Source organism: Syngnathus floridae, unplaced genomic scaffold (assembly GCF_059516105.1).
Source record: "Syngnathus floridae isolate MCC-2025c unplaced genomic scaffold, RoL_Sflo_1.0 HiC_scaffold_87, whole genome shotgun sequence".
In the NCBI taxonomy this organism is placed as follows: Eukaryota; Metazoa; Chordata; class Actinopteri; order Syngnathiformes; family Syngnathidae; genus Syngnathus; species Syngnathus floridae.
In genome coordinates, this window is record NW_028284115.1 from 82,501 (window position 1) to 100,000 (window position 17,500).

The following is a 17,500-nucleotide window of genomic DNA, read 5'->3' on the forward strand; positions in this document are numbered from 1 at the left end:
CCACCCGAGCCCGCACGCCTCACGCGGAGGGGTCATACGCCCCGGCGGCCACGATAGACGTCCTCCCGCTTCGCGGTGGTCGGGAGGGCTTAGCGGATAGGTGCAGATGCGGGGGCGGCTTCCCGAGATAGCCGTCCCTAGGTTAGGCGAGGGTTTGAGAAACATCTTTCGCGGTAGACCGGCGCGGCCGGCGGACGCCCACGTGGCGTGCCGCGAGTCGGATCGCGCGCTCGGCCTCCGTTGATGACCGCTAGGTGCGTGCGTGGAATCGGGGCGTCTCGGTCTCGCTGCCGTACGGCTCGCGCTAGGCCTGCGGGGGCGGCGTCGGAGCGCGCGCTCGCGCGGCGGCCGTAGCGCTAGAGGGCGACCCGCAAGTGGGGAGGAACCGTCCACCCAACGCCGGCGCTAGCCGGGGCCGGTGGGGGCCCTACCAAGGCGGGTCATGGTCGCATGTCGGTCGGTCCGGCCTCTGTTTACCGAGGCGGCCGGCACCTCCATCTGCCTTGGATGCCCCGAATCCGCAGACTTTCCTCCGGCCTCAGCTTAACGAGACGGCCGTTGCCTCCATCCTTGGATGTTAACATTCGCAGAGTTTCAGCTCCGGGCTAGGGCGGGTGAAGTCGTCTCGAACCACGTGCCTGAAGGCCGCCTCGCGCCGGATGCAGGCCCCGCTCTGTCGTGCGGTGTGACCGTCCAACGCGGGCATCGCTAGATTAGCCGTGGCCACGATCCTTCCACACCGCGAGCCTTTCGCCCTCGGCCGGTGGTCGCTCAAAGCGCGGGCCGCTGATCCCGCTCCATCTCTCCGGCCTGTGTTTAAGGAGGCGGCCGCTCCTCCTTCCTTGGATGGACCATTCGCATATTTTTCGCCCGGCCTGTGTTTAAGGAGGCGGCCGGTCCTCCTTCCTTGGATGGACCATTCGCATATTTTTCGCCCGGCCTGTGTTTAAGGAGGCGGCCGGTAACTCCCTTTCTTGGATGAGACCCAACATTCGCATATTTTTCGCCCGGCCTGTGTTTAAGGAGGCGGCCGGTCCTCCCATTCTGCCAGTGTTCCTTGGACTTTGAAAATTTCAAAGTCTTTCCGCTCCGGGCTAGGGCGGGTGAGGTCGTCTCGAACCACGTGCCTGAAGGCCGCCTCGCGCCAGATGCGGCCCCGCTCTGTCGTGCGGTGTGACCGTCCAACGCGGGCATCGCTAGATTAGCCGTGGCCACGATCCTTCCACACCGCGAGCCTTTCGCCCTCGGCCGGTGTCGGTCAACGTGTGGGTGGGGGGGAAGGACGGCTGCCGGGAGCAGACAGCCGTCCCCGGGTGGGGTGTACAGTCCTTCCACCGCGGCCGCCGGGAGCAGACGGCCGTCGAGCGATTCTGCCATTGTTCCTAGGACTTTGTACATTTTAAAGACCCTCCGCGCGGGCCGCTGATCCCGCTCGGTCGCTCCGGCCTGTGTTTAAGGAGGCGGCCGGTCCTCCCATTCTGCCAGTGTTCCTTGGACTTTGAATATTTCAAAGTCTTTTCGCTCCGGGCTAGGGCGGGTGAGGTCGTCTCGAACCACGTGCCTGAAGGCCGCCTCGCGCCGGATGCAGGCCCCGCTCTGTCGTGCGGTGTGACCGTCCAACGCGGGCATCGCTAGATTAGCCGTGGCCACGATCCTTCCACACCGCGAGCCTTTCGCCCTCGGCCGGTGTCGGTCAACGTGTGGGGTGGGGGGGAAGGACGGCTGCCGGGAGCAGACAGCCGTCCCCGGGTGGGGTGTACAGTCCCTTCACCGCGGCCGCCGGGAGCAGACGGCCGTCGAGCGATTCTGCCATTGTCCCTAGGACTTTGTACATTTCAAAGACCCTGCGCGCGGGCCGCTGATCCCGCTCGGTCGCTCCGGCCTGTGTTTAAGGAGGCGGCCGGTCCTCCCATTCTGCCAGTGTTCCTTGGACTTTGAAAAGTCTTTCCGCTCCGGGCTAGGGCGGGTGAGGTCGTCTCGAACCACGTGCCTGAAGGCCGCCTCGCGCCGGATGCAGGCCCCGCTCTGTCGTGCGGTGTGACCGTCCAACGCGGGCATCGCTAGATTAGCCGTGGCCACGATCCTTCCACACCGCGAGCCTTTCGCCCTCGGCTGATGTTCAACCAACGTGTGGGGAGGGGGTTATGGACGGCTGCCGGGAGCAGACAGCCGTCCCCGGGAGGGGAGACTTCACGGCGGCCGCCGGGAGCAGACGGCCGTCGAGAGATTCTGCCAGTGTTCCTTGGACTTTGACTATTTCAAAGTCTTTCCGCTCCGGGCTAGGGCGGGTGAGGTCGTCTCGAACCACGTGCCTGAAGGCCGCCTCGCGCCGGATGCAGGCCCCGCTCTGTCGTGCGGTGTGACCGTCCAACGCGGGCATCGCTAGATTAGCCGTGGCCACGATCCTTCCACACCGCGAGCCTTTCGCCCTCGGCCGGTGTTCGCTCAACGCGCGGGCCGCTGATCCCGCTCCATCTCTCCGGCCTGTGTTTAAGGAGGCGGCCGGTCCTCCCATTCTGCCAGTGTTCCTTGGACTTTGAAAATTTCAAAGTCTTTCCGCTCCGGGCTAGGGCGGGTGAGGTCGTCTCGAGCCACGTGCCTGAAGGCCGCCTCGCGCCGGATGCAGGCCCCGCTCTGTCGTGCGGTGTGACCGTCCAACGCGGGCATCGCTAGATTAGCCGTGGCCACGATCCTTCCACACCGCGAGCCTTTCGCCCTCGGCTGGTGTTCGTCCAACGTGTGGGGAGGGGGTTAAGGACGGCTGCCGGGAGCAGACAGCCGTCCCCGGGAGGGGAGACTTCACGGCGGCCGCCGGGAGCAGACGGCCGTCGAGAGATTCTGCCAGCGTTCCTTGTACTTTGAATATTTCACAGCCGTGCTCGCACTTAGGAAATTTTCGAGCGCTGTGGCACTTAGACATTTTTCGTCAAGCGTGGCACTTAGAAATTTTTCGTCAAGAGAGGCACTTAGACATTTTTCGTCAAGAGTGACACTTAGAAAATTTTTCACTCTCTTTGTGCCTTCCAGGGTGCTGTGCAACCCTGCGTGTTGTGTTCCCACCGAGCAAGGGGCGCTGCTGGCGGCCATGACCAAGCGCTCGGCACCGGGCCCTTTCATTTTGTGGGGTAAATTATGCGCCCCCCATGCTCGTTCTGACTATATTTTGCGAAAGGGGGGTAAATCGTTGATGAGTACGCTGACTAGGGGGACCAACCATCGTACTCTGGCGCACCTGAAGACCAAAGTTGGTACTGCACCCTACCCCTGGTACCCCAACCCCTGGTACCTAAAGAGGGAGAGGCCGAATTTTCGCTTTCGGCGGCCGACCGCGGGAACCAGCCGAGGCGGACACTTTTCGGCTCAAGAGCCGTTGGCACTTAGAAAAAATTCGCACAAGTTGGCAGGACTTCCGGGGCCAGAGGCCGAATTTTCGCTTTTGGTGGCCGTTATGGGGAACCAGCCGAGGCGGACACTTTACGGCTGTTGAGTCGTTGGCACTTAGAAAAAATTCGCACAAGTTGGCAGGACTTCCAGAGCAAGAGGCCGAATTTTCGCTTTTGGTGGCCGTTATGGGGAACCAGCCGAGGCGGACACTTTACGGCTGTTGAGTCGTTGGCACTTAGAAAAAATTCGCACAAGTTGGCAGGACTTCCAGGAGAAGAGGCCGAATTTTCGCTTTTGGTGGCCGACCTGGGGAACCAGCCGAGGCGGACACTTTTCGGCTCAAGAGCCGTTGGCACTTAGAAAATATTTGCCAAACTTGGCTTGACTTCCAGGAGAAGAGGCCGAATTTTCGCTTTTGGTGGCCGACCTGGGGAACCAGCCGAGGCGGACACTTTTCGGCTCAAGAGCCGTTGGCACTTAGAAAATATTTGCCAAACTTGGCTTGACTTCCAGGAGAAGAGGCCGAATTTTCACTTTTGGTGGCCAACCTGGGGAACCAGCCGAGGCGGACACTTTACGCTGGTTGAGTCGTTGGCACTTAGAAAATATTTGCCAAACTTGGCTTGACTTCCAGGAGAAGAGGCCGAATTTTCACTTTTGGTGGCCGACCTGGGGAACCAGCCGAGGCGGACACTTTAGGCTGGTTGAGTCGTTGGCACTTAGAAAATATTCGCCAAACTTGGCTTGACTTCCAGGAGAAGAGGCCGAATTTTCACTTTTGGTGGCCGACCTGGGGAACCAGCCGAGGCGGACACTTTAGGCTGGTTGAGTCGTTGGCACTTAGAAAATATTTGCCAAACTTGGCCAGACTTCCAGGAGAAGAGGCCGAATTTTCACTTTTGGTGGCCGACCTGGGGAACCAGCCGAGGCGGACACTTTAGGCTGGTTGAGTCGTTGGCACTTAGAAAAGATTTGCCAAACTTGGCCAGACTTCCAGGAGAAGAGGCCGAATTTTCACTTTTGGTGGCCGTTATGGGGAACCAGCCGAGGCGGACACTTTACGCTGGTTGAGTCGTTGGCACTTAGAAAATATTTGCCAAACTTGGCTTGACTTCCAGGAGAAGAGGCCGAATTTTCACTTTTGTGGGCCGTTATGGGGAACCAGCCGAGGCGGACACTTTACGCTGGTCGAGTCGATGGCACTTAGAAAATATTCGCCAAACTTGGCTTGACTTCCAGGAGAAGAGGCCGAATTTTCACTTGTGGTACCCGACCTGGGGAACCAGCCGAGGCGGACACTTTAGGCTGGTTGAGTCGTTGGCACTTAGAAAATATTCGCCAAACTTGGCTTGACTTCCAGGAGAAGAGGCCGAATTTTCACTTTTGGTGGCCGACCTGGGGAACCAGCCGAGGCGGACACTTTAGGCTGGTTGAGTCGTTGGCACTTAGAAAATATTTGCCAAACTTGGCCAGACTTCCAGGAGAAGAGGCCGAATTTTCACTTTTGGTGGCCGACCTGGGGAACCAGCCGAGGCGGACACTTTAGGCTGGTTGAGTCGTTGGCACTTAGAAAATATTTGCCAAACTTGGCTTGACTTCCAGGAGAAGAGGCCGAATTTTCACTTTTCATGGCCGTTATGGGGAACCAGCCGAGGCGGACACTTTTCGGCTCAAGAGCCGTTGGCACTTAGAAAATATTTGCCAAACTTGGCTTGACTTCCAGGAGAAGAGGCCGAATTTTCACTTTTGGTGGCCGTTATGGGGAACCAGCCGAGGCGGACACTTTAGGCTGGTTGAGTCGTTGGCACTCAGAAAATATTCGCCAAACTTGGCCAGACTTCCAGGAGAAGAGGCCGAATTTTCACTTTTGGTGGCCGTTATGGGGAACCAGCCGAGGCGGACACTTTAGGCTGGTTGAGTCGTTGGCACTTAGAAAATATTCGCCAAACTTGGCCAGACTTCCAGGAGAAGAGGCCGAATTTTCACTTGTTCTGGCCGTTATGGGGAACCAGCCGAGGCGGACACTTTAGGCTGGTTGAGTCGTTGGCACTTAGAAAATATTCGCCAAACTTGGCCAGACTTCCAGGAGAAGAGGCCGAATTTTCACTTGTTCTGGCCGTTATGGGGAACCAGCCGAGGCGGACACTTTACGGCTGTTGAGTCGTTGGCACTTAGAAAATATTCGCCAAACTTGGCCAGACTTCCAGGAGAAGAGGCCGAATTTTCACTTGTTCTGGCCGTTATGGGGAACCAGCCGAGGCGGACACTTTACGGCTGTTGAGTCGTTGGCACTTAGAAAATATTCGCCAAACTTGGCCAGACTTCCAGGAGAAGAGGCCGAATTTTCACTTGTTCTGGCCGACCTGGGGAACCAGACGAGGCGGACACATCACCCCGCAAGTGACGTTGGCACTTTGAAAATATTCGCCAAACTTGGCCAGACTTCCAGGAGAAGAGGCCGAATTTTCACTTGTTCTGGCCGACCTGGGGAACCAGACGAGGCGGACACATCACCCCGCAAGTGCCGTTGGCACTTTGAAAATATTCGCCAAACTTGGCCGGACTTCCAGGAGAAGAGGCCGAATTTTCACTTGTTCTGGCCGACCTGGGGAACCAGACGAGGCGGACACATCACCCCGCAAGTGCCGTTGGCACTTTGAAAATATTCGCCAAACTTGGCCGGACTTCCAGGAGAAGAGGCCGAATTTTCACTTTTTCTGGCCGACCTGGGGAACCAGACGAGGCGGACACATCACCCCGCAAGTGCCGTTGGCACTTTGAAAATATTCGAAACTTCCATCAAACACACATCGGCTTTTTCGCCGTCGCTGTCCGGCCTGGGCACCATCGTGGCTCGGACAGTTCGTGTGCCAGCTTCCGTTGGCACTTAGAACATTTTTCAAAATAAAAATAAACAGTCCTGCACATACGTGCCGACTATATTTTGCGAAAGGGGAGTAAACCGATGAGTACACTAACTAGGGGGACCAACAGACCGTAGTGGTCTCCCCTGGTACCTAAATGCATACCCCTGGTACCTCAGCGACTACCCCTGGTACCTAAATGCGTACCCCTGGTACCTCAGAGAGGCCGAATTTTCACATTCCGTGGCCGAACTAGGGAACCGGACGAGGCGGACACTTTTCCGGGAGAGACCCGATGGCACTTAGAAAATATTCGCTCAAGTTGGCAGGACTTCCAGAGCAAGAGGCCGAATTTTCGCTCGTTCGGGCCGACTCGGGGAACCAGCCGAGTCGGACACTTTTCCGGGCAAGACCCGATGGCACTTAGAAAATATTCGCTCAAGTTGGCAGGACTTCCAGAGCAAGAGGCCGAATTTTCACATTATGTGGCCGAACTAGGGAACCAGCCGAGTCGGACACTTTTCCGGGCAAGACCCGATGGCACTTAGAAAATATTCGCTCAAGTTGGCAGGACTTCCAGAGCAAGAGGCCGAATTTTCGCTCGTTCGGGCCGACTCGGGGAACCAGACGAGTCGGACACTTTTCCGGGCAAGACCCGATGGCACTTAGAAAATATTCGCTCAAGTTGGCAGGACTTCCAGAGCAAGAGGCCGAATTTTCACATTATGTGGCCGAACTAGGGAACCAGCCGAGTCGGACACTTTTCCGGGCAAGACCCGATGGCACTTAGAAAATATTCGCTCAAGTTGGCAGGACTTCCAGAGCAAGAGGCCGAATTTTCGCTCGTTCGGGCCGACTCGGGGAACCAGCCGAGTCGGACACTTTTCCGGGCAAGACCCGATGGCACTTAGAAAATATTCGCTCAAGTTGGCAGGACTTCCAGAGCAAGAGGCCGAATTTTCACATTCCGTGGCCGACTCGGGGAACCAGCCGAGTCGGACACTTTTCCGGGCAAGACCCGATGGCACTTAGAAAATATTCGCTCAAGTTGGCAGGACTTCCAGAGCAAGAGGCCGAATTTTCGCTCGTTCGGGCCGACTCGGGGAACCAGCCGAGTCGGACACTTTTCCGGGCAAGACCCGATGGCACTTAGAAAATATTCGCTCAAGTTGGCAGGACTTCCAGAGCAAGAGGCCGAATTTTCGCTCGTTCGGGCCGACTCGGGGAACCAGCCGAGTCGGACACTTTTCCGGGCAAGACCCGATGGCACTTAGAAAATATTCGCTCAAGTTGGCAGGACTTCCAGAGCAAGAGGCCGAATTTTCACATTATGTGGCCGAACTAGGGAACCAGCCGAGTCGGACACTTTTCCGGGCAAGACCCGATGGCACTTAGAAAATATTCGCTCAAATTGGCAGGACTTCCAGAGCAAGAGGCCGAATTTTCACTCGTTCGGGCCGACTCGGGGAACCAGCCGAGTCGGACACGTTACGGCCGAACACCCGTTGGCACTTAGAAAATATTCGCCAAAGTCGGCCGGACTTCCAGGCGAAGAGGCTGAATTTTCGCTCGTTCGGGCCGACTCGGGGAACCAGCCGAGTCGGACACATTACGGCCGAAAACCCGTTGGCACTTAGAAAATATTCGCCAAAGTCGGCCGGACTTCCAGGCGAAGAGCCTGAATTTTCACTTTTTCTGACCGACTCGGGGAACCAGCCGAGTCGGACACATTACGGTGTAACACCCGTTGGCACTTAGAAAATATTCGCCAAAGTTCGTTGGACCTCCAGGCGAAGAGGCCGAATTTTCGCTCGTTCGGGCCGACTCGGGGAACCAGCCGAGTCGGACACATTACGGCCGAACACCCGTTGGCACTTAGAAAATATTCGCCAAAGTTCGTCGGACTTCCAGGCGAAGAGGCCGAATTTTCGCTCGTTCGGGCCGACTCGGGGAACCAGCCGAGTCGGACACATTTCGGCGCAACACCCGTTGGCACTTAGAAAATATTCGCCCAAGTCGGCCGGACTTCCAGGCGAAGAGGCCGAATTTTCACTTTTTCTGGCCGACCGGAGGAACCAGCCGCGTCGGACACATTACGGTGTAACACCCGTTGGCACTTAGAAAATATTCGCCAAAGTTCGTCGGACCTCCAGAGCGAGAGGCCGAATTTTCACTTTTTCTGGCCGGCCGGAGAACCAGCCGAGGCGGACACATCACGCCGCTTTTGCCGTTGGCATATTCGAAACTTCCAGAATGGGCTTTTTCGCCGTCGCTGTCCGGCCTGGGCACCATCGTGGCTCGGACACGTCGTGTGCCAGCGTCCGCTGGCACTTAGAAAATTTTTCAAAATAAAAATAAACAGTCCTGCACATACGTGCCCACTATATTTTGCGAAAGGGGAGTAAACCGTCGATGAGTACGCTGACTAGTGGGACCAACCATCGCGCTCTGGCGCACCTGAAGACCAAAGTTGGTACTGCACCCTACCCCTGGTACCCAAACGGGGTAGAGGCCGATTTTTCGCATTTGGCGGCCGACCTAGGGAACCAGAAGAGGCGGACACTTTTCCGAGCAAGTGCCGATGGCACTTCCAGAGCGAGAGGCCGAATAATCGTAATTTGTGGCCGACTTGGGAACCAGCGAAGGCGGATAGGAAGTCAAGCGCGTCCCGCCGGCTGGTCCGCGGGCCAATTGCGGTCCCGCGAGTTAGCGATCGCGGTCCGGAATTCTAGCCGACTTGGGAACCAGCGAAGGCGGATAGGAAGTGGATTGGGTCCCGCCGGCTGGTCCGCGGGCCAATTGCGGTCCCGCGAGTTAGCGATTGCGGTCCGGAATTCTAGCCGACTTGGGAACCAGCGAAGGCGGATAGGAAGTCAAGTGGGTCCCGCCGGCTGGTCCGCGGGCCAATTGCGGTCCCGCGAGTTAGCGATCGCGGTCCGGAATTCTAGCCGACTTGGGAACCAGCGAAGGCGGATAGGAAGTCAAGCGGGTCCCGCCGGCTGGTCCGCGGGCCAATTGCGGTCCCGCGAGTTAGCGATCGCGGTCCGGAATTCTAGCCGGCCGGGGACCACCGCGAGGCGGATGGGTCTTCACCGAGGTCCCGCCGGCTGGTCCGCGGGCCATTTAGGGTCCCGCGAGTTACCGATCGCGGTCCGGAATTCTACCCGGCCAGGGACCACCGCGAGGCGGATGGGTGGTCACCGAGGTACCGCCGGCTGGTCCGCGGGCCATTTAGGGTCCCGCGAGTTAGCGATCGCGGTCCGGAATTCTAGCCGGCCAGGGACCACCGCGAGGCGGATGGGTGGTCACCGAGGTCCCGCCGGCTGGTCCGCGGGCCATTTAGGGTCCCGAGAGTTAGCGATCGCGGTCCGGAATTCTAGCCGGCCGGGGACCACCGCGAGGCGGATGGGTCTTCACCGAGGTCCCGCCGGCTGGTCCGCGGGCCATTTAGGGTCCCGCGAGTTAGCGATCGCGGTCCGGAATTCTACCCGGCCAGGGACCACCGCGAGGCGGATGGGTCTTCACCGAGGTCCCGCCGGCTGGTCCGCGGGCCATTTAGGGTCCCGCGAGTTACCGATCGCGGTCCGGAATTCTAGCCGGCCGGGGACCACCGCGAGGCGGATGGGTCTTCACCGAGGTCCCGCCGGCTGGTCCGCGGGCCATTTAGGGTCCCGCGAGTTACCGATCGCGGTCCGGAATTCTAGCCGGCCGGGGACCACCGCGAGGCGGATGGGTCTTCACCGAGGTCCCGCCGGCTGGTCCGCGGGCCATTTAGGGTCCCGCGAGTTACCGATCGCGGTCCGGAATTCTACCCGGCCGGGGACCACCGCGAGGCGGATGGGTCTTCACCGAGGTCCCGCCGGCTGGTCCGCGGGCCATTTAGGGTCCCGCGAGTTACCGATCGCGGTCCGGAATTCTAGCCGGCCGGGGACCACCGCGAGGCGGATGGGTCTTCACCGAGGTCCCGCCGGCTGGTCCGCGGGCCATTTAGGGTCCCGCGAGTTACCGATCGCGGTCCGGAATTCTAGCCGGCCGGGAACCACCGCGAGGCGGATGGGTGCTCACCGAGGTCCCGCCGGCTGGTCCGCGGGCCATTTAGGGTCCCGCGAGGTACCGATCGCGGTCCGGAATTCTACCCGGCCGGGGACCACCGCGAGGCGGATGGGTGGTCACCGAGGTCCCGCCGGCTGGTCCGCGGGCCATTTAGGGTCCCGCGAGTTAGCGATCGCGGTCCGGAATTCTAGCCGGCCGGGAACCACCGCGAGGCGGATGGGTGCTCACCGAGGTCCCGCCGGCTGGTCCGCGGGCCATTTAGGGTCCCGCGAGGTACCGATCGCGGTCCGGAATTCTAGCCGGCCGGGGACCACCGCGAGGCGGATGGGTCTTCAATGAGGTCCCGCCGGCTGGTCCGCGGGCCATTTAGGGTCCCGCGAGTTAGCGATCGCGGTCCGGAATTCTAGCCGGCCGGGAACCACCGCGAGGCGGATGGGTGCTCACCGAGGTCCCGCCGGCTGGTCCGCGGGACATTTAGGGTCCCGCGAGGTACCGATCGCGGTCCGGAATTCTACCCGGCCGGGGACCACCGCGAGGCGGATGGGTGGTCACCGAGGTCCCGCCGGCTGGTCCGCGGGCCATTTAGGGTCCCGCGAGTTAGCGATCACGGTCCGGAATTCTAGCCGGCCGGGAACCACCGCGAGGCGGATGGGTGCTCACCGAGGTCCCGCCGGCTGGTCCGCGGGCCATTTAGGGTCCCGCGAGGTACCGATCGCGGTCCGGAATTCTACCCGGCCGGGGACCACCGCGAGGCGGATGGGTGGTCACCGAGGTCCCGCCGGCTGGTCCGCGGGCCATTTAGGGTCCCGCGAGTTAGCGATCGCGGTCCGGAATTCTAGCCGGCCCGGAGCCACCCAGAGGCCGTGCACACGCGCCGGGTGGCCGGAAATACCTCCAGCCGAGCGGACATGCACTTTGTAAGCACCTTGGACGAGATGGCTGAGCCTTACTCGACTTCCAGCACCCCGGCTAAGCGTTCTCCACGGCCCGCTGTGCTTCCAGAAGACCTCCAGCCGGTCCTCATGGTGCTTTACTCCTCACTCTCTAAGCCGGCCCAGGCTTCCACCACCCCGGCTAAGCGTTCTCCACGGCCCGCTGTGCTTCCAGAAGACCTCCAGACGGTCCTCATGGTGCTTTACTCCTCACTCTTTAAGCCGAACGAGGCTTCCAGCACCCCGGCTAAGCATTTTACGCGGCCCGCCGAGCCTCCACAGCACTTCCAGCCGGTTCCACGGCTGCTTTCCTCCTCACTGTTTAAGCCGAACGAGGCTTCCAGAGCCCCGGCTAAGCGTTTTGCGCGGCCCGCTGAGCTTCCAGAGCACCTCCAGCCGGTTCCCCGGCTGCTTTCCTCCTCACTTTCTAAGCCGCCCGAGGCTTCCAGAGCCCCGGCTAAGCGTTCTCCACGTCCCGTTGATCTCCCCGGAGGTCGTAACGGGGAATTACCTCCCTCCAGCGGACACGGCGGGTAAATACGCCACCTCTCGCACTTAGCGCACACACCCGTTGCTGCGCGTCCGGTGGCACTTTGAGCGGCCAAACGGCGGGAGTAACAGTCACTCTCTTAAGTTAGGCTCATTTGACATTTTCTTGAACGGTTCGTGGATAAATATGTGATATATACTACATATGATCGCATTTATAGTCAAATCATATTGAAATATTCTCCGGGTGCTTTCCACCTCACTTCCTAAGCCGAACGAGGCTTCCAGAGCCCCGGCTAAGCGTTTTACGCGGCCCGCTGAACTTCCACAGCACCTCCAGCCGGTTCCCCGAGTGCTTTCCTCCTCACTTTATAAGCCGAACGAGGCTTCCAGAGCCCCGGCTAAGCGTTTTACGCGGCCCGCTGAACTTCCAGAGCACCTCCAGCCGCTTCTCCGGGTGCTTTTCTCCTCACTTTCTAAGCCGCCCGAGGCTTCCAGAGCCCCGGCTAAGCGTTCTCCGCGTCCCGCTGATCTTCCCGGAGCTTGTAACGGGGAAATACCTCCCTCTAGCGGACACGGCGGGTAAATACGCCACCTCTCGCACTTAGCGCACACTCGCGTTGCTGCGCGTCCGGTGGCACTCTGAGCGGCCAAACGGCGGGAGTAACAGTCACTCTCTTAAGGTAGGCTCACTTGAGATTTTTTTAACCGCCCGCGGAGGCGACCGGGACCACCGGGACAGCCGGGAGGCCGTGCGCGCGGGCCAAGTGGCCGAAAATAGCTCCAGGCCGACCGGATCGGCTAGTTGTAAGCACCGCGGATGAGATCGCGGAGCATTATTCGACTTCCAGCGGCCGGTGCGCTTACGCACGCCGCCCGGAACCTCCGGGAGGCCGTGCGCATGCGCAAGTGGCCGAAAATAGCTCCAGCCCAGCGGATCTGCACTTTACAAGCTCCGCGGATGAGATCGCGGAGCTTTATCCGACTTCCAGCGGCCGGTGCGCTCGCGCACTCCACCCGGCACCTCCGGGAGGCCGTGCGCATGCGCAAGTGGCCGAAAATAGCTCCAGCCCAGCGGATCTGCACTTTACAAGCTCCGCGGATGAGATCGCGGAGCTTTATCCGACTTCCAGCGGCCGGTGCGCTCGCGCACTCCACCCGGCACCTCCGGGAGGCCGTGCGCGCGCGCCAAGTGGCCCAAAATAGCTCCAGCCCAGCGGATCTGCACTTTACAAGCACCGCGGATGAGATCGCGGAGCTTTGTTCGACTTCCAGCGGCCGGCGCGCCCGACGAGCGGACCAGGTGACGGTCCAGCTCCACCCGGTACCTCGCACGGCCCGCTTCTCCCCCCCGCGCGGACTTCCGAGCGCTCGGGGAGACGTTCGGAAGCCGCCGGTGCCGTTGGAGCGGGGAAATACCTCCCTCCAGCGGACACGGCGAGTAAATACACCTTCGGCCAAACGGCGGGAGTAACTATGACTCTCTTAAGGTAGAGGCACTCGACATCTTTTTCACGGTTCGTGGAGGACCCGGCCGGTTCTCGGGGGTGCTTTTTCTCCTAACTCTTGACCCCCGAGGAGGCTTCCAGAGCCCCGGCTAAGCGTTTTACGCGGCCCGCTGAGCTTCCACCGCACCTCCAGCCGGTTCCACGGGTGCTTTCCTGCTCACTGTTTAAGCCGAACGAGGCTTCCAGAGCCCCGGCTAAGCGTTTTACGCGGCCCGCCGAGCCTCCACAGCACTTCCAGGCGGTTCTCCGGGTGCTTCACTCCTCACTCTTTAAGCCGAACGAGGCTTCCAGAGACCCGGCTAAGCGTTTTACGCGGCCCGCCGAGCTTCCACAGCACCTCCAGCCGGTTCTCATGGGGCTTTCCTCCTAACTCTTGAAGCCCGAGGAGGCTTCCAGAGCCTCGGCTAAGCGTTTTACGCGGCCCGCCGAGCTTCCACAGCACCTCCAGCCGGTTCTCATGATGCATTCCTCCTCACTCTTGACGCCCGAGGAGGCTTCCAGAGCCCCGGCTAAGCGTTTTACGCGGCCCGCTGGACTTCCAGAGCACCTCCAGCCGGTTCCCCGGGTGCTCCCATCCTCACTGTTTAAGCCGAACGAGGCTTCCAGAGCCCCGGCTAAGCGTTCTCCGCGTCCCGCTGATCTTCCCGGAGCTTGTAACGGGGAATTACCTCCCTCCAGCGGACACGGCGGGTAAATACGCCACCTCTCGCACTTAGCGCACACTCGCGTTGCTGCGCGTCTGGTGGCACTCTGAGCGGCCAAACGGCGGGAGTAACTGTCACTCTCTTAAGGTAGGCTCACTTGAGATTTTTTTGAACGGTTCGTGGATAAATATATGATATATACTACATATGATCGCATTTATAGTCAAATCATATCAAAATGTCATTCTCCGGGTGCTTTCCTCCTCACTCTTGACGCCCGAGGAGGCTTCCAGAGCCTCGGCTAAGCGTTTTACGCGGCCCGCTGAGCTCCCACCGCACCTCCAGCCGGTTCTCATGAGGCTTTCCGCCTCATTTTCTAAGCCGAAGGAGGCTTCCACAGCCCCGGCTAAGCGTTTTGCGCGGCCCGCTGAACTTCCAGAGCACCTCCAGCCGGTTCCCCGAGTGCTTTCCGCCTCACTTTCTAAGCCGAACGAGGCTTCCAGCACCCCGGCTAAGCGTTCTCCGCGTCCCGCTGATCTTCCCGGAGCTTGTAACGGGGAATTACCTCCCTCTAGCGGACACGGCGGGTAAATACGCCAGCTCTCGCACTTAGCGCACACTCGCGTTGCTGCGCGTCTGATGGCACTTTGAGTAGCCAAAATGCGGGAGTAACAATCACTCTCTTAAGGTAGGCTCACTTGAGATTTTTTTTAACCGTCCGCGGAGGCGACCGGGACCACCGGGACAGCCGGGAGGCCGTGCGCGCGGGCCAAGTGGCCGAAAATAGCTCCAGGCCGACCGGATCGGCTAGTTGTAAGCACCGCGGATGAGATCGCGGAGCATTATTCGACTTCCAGCGGCCCGTGCGCTTACGCACGCCGCCCGGAACCTCCGGGAGGCCGTGCGCATGCGCAAGTGGCCGAAAATAGCTCCTAGCCGACCGGATCGGCTGTTTGTGAGCACCGCGGATGAGATCGCGGAGCATTATTCGACTTCCAGCGGCCGGTGGGCTTACGCACGCCGCCCGGGACCTCCGGGAGGCCGTGCGCATGCGCAAGTGGCCGAAAATAGCTCCTAGCCGACCGGATCTGCACTTTACAAGCTCCGCGGATGAGATCGCGGAGCTTCATCCGACTTCCAGCGGCCGGTGCGCTCGCGCACTCCACCCGGCACCTCCGGGAGGCCGTGCGCACGCGCCAAGTGGCCCAAAATAGCTCCTAGCCGACCGGATCTGCACTTTACAAGCTCCGCGGATGAGATCGCGGAGCTTTATGCGACTTCCAGCGGCCGGTGCGCTCACGCACTCCACCCGGCACCATCCGGGAGACCGTGCGCGCGCCAAGTGGCCCAAAATAGCTCCAGCCCAGCGGATCGGCTGTTTACAAGCACCGCGGATGAGATCGCGGAGCTTTATTCGACTTCCAGCGGCCGGCGCGCACGACGAGCGGACCCGGTGACGGTCCAGCTCCACCCGGAACCTCGCACGGCCCGCTTCTCCCCCCCGCGCGGACTTCCGAGCGCTCGGGGAGACGTTCGGAAGCCGCCGTTGACGTTGGAGCGGGGAAATACCTCCCTCCAGCGGACACGGCGAGTAAATACACCTTCGGCCAAACGGCGGGAGTAACTATGACTCTCTTAAGGTAGCGGCACTCGACATCTTTTTCACGGTTCGTGGAGGACCCGGCCGGTTCTCGGGGGTGCTTTTTCTACTAACCCTTGACCCCCGAGGAGACTTCCAGCACCCCGGCTAAGCGTTTTACGCGGCCCGCTGAGCTTCCACCGCACCTCCAGCCGGTTCCCATGAGGCTTTCCTCCTAACTCTTGACGCCCGAGGAGGCTTCCAGAGCCTCGGCTAAGCGTTTTACGCGGCCCGCTGAGCTTCCACCGCACCTCCAGCCGGTTCTCATGATGCTTTCCTCCTAACTCTTGACGCCCGAGGAGGCTTCCAGAGCCCCGGCTAAGCGTTTTACGCGGCCCGCTGAGCTTCCACCGCACCTCCAGCCGGTTCCCCGGGTGCATTCCTCCTCACTTTCTAAGCCGAACGAGGCTTCCAGCGCCCCGGCTAAGCGTTTTACGCGGCCCGCCGAGCTTCCACAGCACCTCCAGCCGGTTCTCATGATGCATTCCTCCTCACATTCTAAGCCGAACGAGGCTTCCAGAGCCCCGGCTAAGCGTTTTACGCGGCCCGCCGAGCTTCCAAAGCACCTCCAGCCGGTTCTCATGATGCATTCCTCCTCACTCTTTAAGCCGAACGAGGCTTCCAGAGCCCCGGCTAAGCGTTTTACGCGGCCCGCTGAACTTCCCCAGCACCCCCAGCCGGTTCCCCGAGTGCTTTCCTCCTCACTTTATAAGCCGAACGAGGCTTCCAGCGCCCCGGCTAAGCGTTCTCCGCGTCCCGGTGATCTTCCCGGAGGTCGTAACGGGGAAATACCTCCCTCCAGCGGACACGGAGAGAAATTACACCGCCTCTCGCACAGAGGCGGGTAAACGGCGGGAGTAACTATGACTCTCTTAAGGTAGCCTGACTTGACATCTCTTTAACGGTTCGTGGATAAATACATGATATATACTACATATGATCGCATTTAAAGCCAAATAATACAAAATGAGCATTCGGTTATAAACACTGTATTCATCATGTTTATAGGCGATGTTAATATTTATATGTTTAATGTTTATAGGTGATGTTAATATTTATATATTTAATGTTTATAGGGGATGTTAATATTTATATATTTATTTTGTACATCATGTTATAGTTATACGACACTCGCTATTGGATCATGATGTGATCGTATCGGCGGGAGTCGGCCCGGGCTCCGGGTGAAGAGGCCGAATTCTCGCCACTCGCGGCCGACCGGGGAACCAGCAGAGGCGGACGCATCGCGGCGCGAGAGCCCTTGGCACTTAGAAAAAATTTGGCAAAAGTTGCTCCGTGCTCCAGGTGAAGAGGCCGAATTCTCGCCACTCGCGGCCGACCGGGGAACCAGCAGAGGCGGACGCATCGCGGCGCGAGAGCCCTTGGCACTTAGAAAAAAATTGGCAAAAGTCGCTCCGGGTGAAGAGGCCGAATTCTCGCCACTCGCGGCCGACCGGGGAACCAGCAGAGGCGGACGCATCGCGGCGCAAGAGCCCTTGGCACTTAGAAAAAAATTGGCAAAAGTCGCTCCGCGCTCCAGGTGAAGAGGCCGAATTCTCGCCACTCGTGGCCGACCAGGGAACCAGCAGAGGCGGACGCATCGCGGCGCGAGAGCCCTTGGCACTTAGAAAAATTTTCGCAAAAGTCGCTCCGCGCTCCAGGTGAAGAGGCCGAATTCTCGCCACTCGCGGCCGACCGGGGAACCAGCGAAGGCGGGTAAGCTTTCAAGAGAGCCCCGCCGGCTGGTCCGCGGGCCGAACGTGGTCCCGTAACGTACCCACAGCGGACGCCGTCCCACGCCCGGTAAGAACCACCGAGAGGCGGATACGCTCTCCGACGAGCCCCGCCGGCCGGTCCGCGGCGGGAAATGCGCCCTCTGGCGGACACGCCGTTGTAAATGAATGGGCTTTGGCACTTAGTGCATTTTCGCAAAAGTCGCTCCGCGCTCCGGGCGAAGAGGCCGAATTCTCGCTACTCGTGGCCGACC